Genomic DNA, 7,817 nt, shown 5'->3' on the forward strand with positions numbered 1-7,817 from the left:
TGGTTATCTTAAAGTCACTCTAAAAGTCTGTAAAATGGTGGAGAGAAGGGTTGGGGGATGGAAAATAAGACTTCTTGTGGTGTTTTAATTGAACTTAGAGGAAAGAGAGGGGTTCTATGTAGTGGAGGGAGAGGGTTTGGGAAGAGCAAATGGACAGATTCAACAGAATAGATGACTTCCAGAATTTCAGGACAAAAAGACCAGAACTAAACAGAATTCAATCATCAAATACATGACTCAAGAGATGCATTAAAAAGGTAAATGAAAAAGGGGAAGCATAAAACAAAGAAAACAAAGCAGATATTGGTCAAGATCAACACATTGTATGGTTAAAAAGGTAATATATATCACTTCTAATTCTTGAGAACTTTACTTCTCTTAAGATAATTGAAGAGTCAAAAATAATTGAAGAGATAGCACATAAATGATATGGGTATTATTTGGGTCTTGTCTCTCCATTGAAGAGGTCCAAGATGACATCACTATTTTTGAGACAAAAAGTCCCAATGAAAAGCAGGGGTGTTAACTCTAAAATTAAGAGTGTCAGATTATCCTTTGAATCATTTTAATTCTTCTGTGCTGACAAAGCTTAACACATTCTCTGATGAAGGGATCATAAACTGGGCAGTCCTGAATCAATGTCTCCCATAACTTGTGCTCATTTGTAAAGTTCACAAATGAGACCTTCAGAGTCTCCCAGGACTTAGAGCCCTTTAATATTCTCATCAGGGTTTGACTTAATCCTTGCTTCACTTAATAAGGGGTTAAATATCCTGAGTGAGTGGGTGGGGGTTAAAGTGTGTGAGAAAATAAGCCTGGAAGGGGAATAAATAGGTCAAGAATTGATTTAATTTTGGATGACACTTAAAAATGTCATGGCTCATGAGGAGAACTGTGTGTCCTTGGAGGGTGCTTGAAAGGGGGTAAGGTTAAAAAAAAGATTATAATTATGATTTGATGTAACTTGAGACAATGTTGCTTATCAAGGAATCAAGCAACCAATCTGTCATGATACTTTGATAATAATTTGAACTCATCAAACAATCAAATAATCAAATTGTGATTGATGATACATGTTAATAGTACCTGACTGATAAATAACACCAGGTACAAAGATTTATAATTTTAGAGGCAAAGAAGAGAAAGTGTGAACACAGAGTAAATTCTATTTGATAAATTTGGTCCAGAGAGGGAATATGATACACTCCCACTTGAGTTTAAAAATCTATGCTATTCTATGGGGGGGCGGGGTGAAGGGGAAGGAAAAGATAAGGGAAGAATGAAATGATAAAAGGAAGGCAAAGATGTAAGTGAAAATAAACTAAAAGTTAAATTTTAAAAGAAAAATTAAAGAGTAAAGGGTGTAAAACTTTAGTGAGGAGGAATAAGAGGAAAGGAAAGAGAAAAATATAAATGGAGAAAGATAGCATGAAGTGAAATACAGAACTAGTAATGTTAACTGAATATGTGAATGGGATGAACAGTTCCATAAAATGGAAGTTGATGGCAGAATGGATTTAAAACCAGAATCCTATATCTTGTTTACAAGAAATACATTTGAAGCAGAGAGATATACACAGGGTAAAGGTAAAAGGATGGAGCAAAATATAGTACACCTCAGCTGAAGTAAAAATATAAGGCTTAGCTAGCCTGATCTCAGATAAAGTAAAAGTAAAAATAGATCTCATTAAAAGGAAAAAGGAAAGAAACTACATCTTAAAAGTCACCATTGGTAATGAAGCTATATCACTATCAAACATGTATTCACCTAGTGGTAAGGCATCCAAATTCCTAGAGGAAAAGCTGAGTGAATTACAAGGAGACATAGACAGCAAAACTCTAATAATGGAGTATCTCAAACTCCCTCTCTTAGAACTGGATAAATCTAACCACAAAATAAAAAAGAAGGAAGTTGAGAAGGTGAATTAAATCTTAGAAAACTTAGATATGATAGACCTCTGAAGAAAACAATGGGAATAGAAAAAGAATAAACCTTTTTCTCTGCAGTACAATGCACATATACCAAATTGTCCATGTGCTAGGGCACAGAAACCTTATAATAAAATTCAGAAAAGCAGAAATTACAAATCCATACTTCTCAGACTATGATGTAATAAAAATTACATGTAATAAAGGGTTATGAAAAAATAAACCAAAAACTAATTGGAAATAAAATAACTTAATCTTAAATGATAGGTTGTTCAAAAACCAAATAATAGAAATTATCAATAATTGTATCCAAAAACTGATACTTATGAGATATCAAAACAAAATTTATGGGGTGCAGCCAAGTCAGTTTTGAGGAAAAACTTTATATCGGTAAATGCCTATTTGAATAAAATAGAAAAGAGGATAGTACAACAAAGAAACAATGTCTATATTAACAGCAATATTGTGAGATGATCAACCTTTGAAATGAAAAAACCCACTGAATCTCCAATGAGACAACCTTGATGGAAACAGTTCCTCTCAGCAGTTCAGAGAGTTAGGACAACTGTATTAAACTGGCTGTGGACTATGTTATCCCCATCCAGAGGAAGAAAAACAAAACAAAACAAAACAAAAACCTTCACAATCTGATGAACACTTTATAAAAAGTATCTTTTATTTACCTCTTTCCCTTACTCCTAAGTCCTCATACTCAAAATGTCTAATCTGTAGAAATGGCAAAGAAATGGCAAACCACTCCAATATTTTTGTTAAGAAAATCCCAAATAAGGTTACAAAAATATGTATGTACAATGTTAACCTGACTGTTCGACACTGAGGGCAGTAAGGTTGAAAGGAAGGGTGGAAGGAAATTTTGTAACTTAAACATGTGTATAAGCATATGGATGAGTGCTGAAAAAACTTTCATAACATGTATTTTGAAAAATAAAATATCAATTTAAAAAAGATACTATAAAAAAGAACAAATGGACAGTGAAACAGACTTGCCAGGGAAGGAGAAATACCTCTTTAAGGAGGCTTTGTCCAAGTTTTTCCTATTACATGTTTCTAAGCTTGTTCTCTGCCCTCTGGCAAAATGTGAAACACATTTTTTTTGGTCAAGTTATCATACTCATTCATACCAGATATTTTTCTGAAGAAAAAAGTAAATTCTCATTTTGTGGATTGAAAACACATAAGTAGGGACAAATAGATGCACATGTATATACACCCATCCATACTTGCAAATTAAATGAACCAATCAATCCATTCACAAGCATTTCTTAAGTGTCTGGTATGCTTTAGGCATTTTGCAACTAAAAATAATGAGGGAATAAGAATTTAAATAGTACTTACCATGTGACAGGTAGTATACTAAATTTCTTTTGTTGATATTATATCATTTTATCCTCATAAAAATTTTGCAAGGTTGGTACCATTATCATCCTCATTTTTCATTTGAGTAAACTGAGGCAATGTAACTTCCCAGGGTTACACAACAACTGAATGTCTGAGGCTGAATTAGAATTCAGATCTTTGGGACTGCTAGGTGGTGCAGTGGATAGAGCACTGGCCCTGGAGTCAGGATTACCTGTGCTCAAATCTGGCCTCAGACACTTAGTAATTACCTAGCTGTGTGGCCTTGGGCAAGCCACTTAACCCCATTGCCTTGCAAAAAAAAAAATTAAGGGGAATTCAGATCTTTCTAACTCTACACTCAGTACTCTAGTTATTGATCCTCCAGTTCCATCAAACAGTAGTTGATTGCTTTTAATTCTGCTACTATTACAGAAATCATTAGTGAGATAAATCTTTTGCAATATAATATGGAAGAAAGAAGACTGACTCTGGTGTCAGAAAATTTAGTTTCCCTTTTTTATAATACTTATTATCTGTGTGATGATAGCATCAAGACTTGGACTCAGAAAATTCTGAGTTTCCAGACAGCTATATGACTGAGGTCAAATTTGTATCAGTTTCCTCCTCTGAAAAATGAGTTGGAGAAAGAAAAGGGAACCACTCCAATATTTTTGTTAAGAAAACCCCAAGTAGGGTTACAGTCAGACATAACTGAAACAGCCTTAATATAGTATTTTGCAAATCTCATTTGCTATCTCATTTGATCTTCCCAATAACCTTGGAGTTAGGTACTAGTATTATCTCTGCTTGGCAGATGAAGAAACTAAGAATGAATGAGGTCAAGTGACTGGCCTACAGTCATACAATAAGAATGTAGCTGAGACAAGATTCACTCAGGTTGATTGATTCCAGATCCAGGTGAATCTGGATTGAATCTAGATCTAGACTCCAGGTGTAGAATGTCTGTATAATAAAAAGGTTGGACAATGTCTTTAAGATTTCTTTTAGTTCTAAATGCTGTCATTTTAGTATTATAGGATCCTAGTTTAGAAAGAACTCTAAGCTCATCTAGTCCTACTTCTCCAGTTGAAAGATAAGGAAACTGAAACTAGAGGAAGATAAATGAATTTCCTGAAGGTACTCACATAACCAATGTATTGGACCTCAGGATTTCTAATTGCAGATATTGAAAATAAAATTATTATTTTATTGATATTGAAAATAAGATTATTATTTTACCTGATCTAATACTATAGCCTATTTGTACACTTTGGTCCTAATGAAGAGGAGTAAAAATATTATTTATAACTTAGTTTTGTTCAGCATGGGAGAAAAGGACAAAAATCTCACTCTTGGATGTAGTTGGAGGTTGTATAAGCCCCTTTTATAAAAACTGGATGGGGCTAATTGATTGAGTTTTAAACAAACTGTTGTTACTATTATTATCACCATTATAACTAAAGGAAATAATTATGGGGTTTTTTTCATTCTTAAAGTATACCATGACAAAGATAATCAAACATTTTAATCTATTGAAAATAGTCTTAAAAAGGATGTAAACTTCATATCTCCCATAAAAGTTGGTGATTAGTCATTCAAATGCCTAGAATGCTGAAATTTACCTATTCCATTGAATTCCCTCAAGTTTTTAATTAGTCTTGGCATTTCTGTGCATAAGAGAAAATGCCAGAAGGAGAAGATCTAATGAGGGGTAAAGTAAAGTTACTCTGAAATTTTAGTGTTCTGAGGAAATCCTTCAGTTGAAGGATTAGAATTAGAAAACCAAAGAATACAGAAGCTGTCCAAAATAAAAGAACAATTAAGAAATTATGCAAGTCATGTCTAGACCTCACAATTGAATTAGCTTGTTGCTATTCCCTTCTTATACTAGATAGAAAGATCATGTCCAGAAAAGGATGAATCAATCGATCAACCTACCATCAATACTTAGTTAAATGTTTGCTATGGGTCAGATGATTGATTTAAGGAGACAAAGAATTCTTTGCCTACTAGGAGCTTAAATTCCTTTTTTTTTCAAATAAGAACTAAATGGGAAACAGGAAGCTAGATGGTTAAATAATTAGAGCACTGACCTTGGGGTCAGGCAGACCTGAATTTAAATCTGGCTTCAGACTTACTAGCTATATGACCCTGGGCAAGTCAGTTAACTCTGCCTCCAAAAAAATAAAAGGAAATAATTGGAAAACAACTCTATTTTTATACTGGAACTTTCATATACACTATACTACAATATGCATTTACAAAAAGTATTTGTCATAAAGATAAGGCATATAAAAATTTAGAAATGAGATTTTTTTTTCTAGGGGAAGCAGAGGAGGTAGCAGAAGAGGGATGCAAATTTTCATGTTGCATCTTTCCAGGATCCTCACATCTTTTCAAGGAGTAGGAAAGTGGTGGAATCATGGTCCCAATATCTGCCAGTTGCTTTCAGCCCTGTCTCCAAGGGATGCCAGACTATAAGTCCCAGCATATAGTAAGGGGAAAAACTCATTTATAGCAATGTAACCTAGAGGCCTAGTCACTGCAACTTCATGGCAAAAGGCAGAGAAGGTTCAGTGTTATCAGTTGGGCAGATGAAGGTAGATGGTGCATGGCTGAAGGAGGCAAGAGCCAAGTCTATCAGAAGTTCAGGCAGAGGCATTACTTCTCTTTCTACTGGATCATCCCTTTCTGGATCAGATCTGGGATCTCCACTGCCCAACCCATGAGATGAGCCAGTCCAAATTTAGGCACATTTCTAGCCCACAAGGGTTTAACGTGTTCCATTAGGCATATTTTGCCACCCCCATACATCTTTGGCATCTTTTCATCTAGTTCAGGGATAGCAATCTCTGGTACAGTAGAGGGATGTTATCAGGATATCAAATTTGAGGTCAAACTTATACTTAAGGAGATCATGGATGTAGCAGCATTTTTAAACCATTGGGTCTCTTCCTTTTTGGACTTCAGTCAAAACCAATCATTGTCTGCATTTTTGATAATCTACACATACCGTATAAGGGCCTGGTATTCTTCCTTGAGTCATTGCACCCACAACTCCGATCCCCGGCTAGGATTTGTTTTCATCACCAGGATCTCGGACACAACACACCCGGTAGCCTAGTACATATCTTAGATTAGGGCATGAGGAAAGCGATTTCAACAGAGCAGTTTGAATGCCTTCAAATGTTACAGTTTCTTTTCTATTTCATTATGATTCTCTCCTACTAGATGCAGGATTCTCAACCTCTCTATTTTTAGGGACATCCTCTATGGTTCTTTGTTCATGGGTTAGACCCCTATTATACTAACATGTGCCTGGCTCTTAATAAATACTTAATAAATATTTATCAATCAACTTGCTGACTGCCCTTGAAAGTAAGCTCCACTAAAGAGAAAACTCAGAATAAGACAACCTTTACCTTATACTCTTTTGAAAAATTAACAAGATGAAATGGGCAGAAAAAAATACTTTAGTTGCCCAGACATAATTCTTTTTCCAAGTATGTTTCTAAGCTAAAATGAACTACACTGGAAATCTAACTTTTCTTTTGACTTAGTCTCTTCTTTGTTTCTAATACTGTTTTCTTGTACTCAGTCCCTCTTCCTGAATCCATACTTCACCTCTCCTTATCCTTAATGAAATGGAAACGTAATACAGGAATGCAAAGAAGGGGAAATACTTCTTTCAAGATGTGGAGGGTGTTCCATGCTGCATGGAGGGTATATAAAAGCCTGAACATTTGTATACAAATTGAATGAGCATGCAAATCACTAATCTGATACTAAAAAGGCATAGCAATGATCTTGAAAATTGCATTTAAGGAAAAAAAATGACAGTATCATGTTGACAGACACAAAAGAACTTTGATGAAAGCAGCTGTTAAATTGTTAATTTAACATAAAGATGGAGTTGATGATTCAAAAATGATCAAGTAGATGGCAGATACACCAAATTGTGAATAGCAAAGGCTGTGCAGCATTCATCCCAATCCACTGCTATAATTGGGGGGTTGCAGCCTATTTGCATTAGCAGAACTGTTAATAAGGGGCACAAGTCAAAGAAAATGGTTTGAAAATTTCCAGGTGGTTCATCATTCAGGAAAGTCTTACCTCATGTTTGAGTGAGGTCATGTCAGTTCACAAAGTTGGAAATTATTTATTGTATCTCTTTGATACCTCCACTAAATTTTTCTGCAATGCTTTGCTATGATTTGAAGGAGTCTCTAGATACTCAAAGTACAAGCTTATAGAGCACAAGTCCTGGCAGGTTCTGCCTCTAAAAGAGGTCTAAATGTGAGGTCAGTAATCGATTTTATTCCTTTTCTAATGAGCAGCCTAGCTAAGTTGAGAGAAACTTATCATAGAGGACTGACTATTGGAGTTAATTTCTTTCAGCCACAGTGGATATATGCAATATTTCATCATAAGTCACGGATGAATTTTAACTTACGAGGCAAAGAGTATATGGGAAGAAAGACATCACAGATCCATAAGGATATTGGGAAAAGTGTCTTTCTTCCATTAAT

General features: G+C 34.9%; 1 pseudogene; it reads right to left on the reverse strand.

The window, feature by feature from the left end:
* Nucleotides 1–5,949: 5,949 nt before the first annotated feature.
* LOC141521720 (ubiquitin-fold modifier-conjugating enzyme 1 pseudogene) lies at nucleotides 5,950–7,422 on the reverse strand (annotated as a pseudogene).
* Between the last annotated feature and the right edge of the window lie 395 nt (nucleotides 7,423–7,817).

The sequence above is a fragment of the Macrotis lagotis genome, chromosome 1 (assembly GCF_037893015.1).
Source record: "Macrotis lagotis isolate mMagLag1 chromosome 1, bilby.v1.9.chrom.fasta, whole genome shotgun sequence".
In the NCBI taxonomy this organism is placed as follows: domain Eukaryota; kingdom Metazoa; phylum Chordata; class Mammalia; order Peramelemorphia; family Peramelidae; genus Macrotis; species Macrotis lagotis.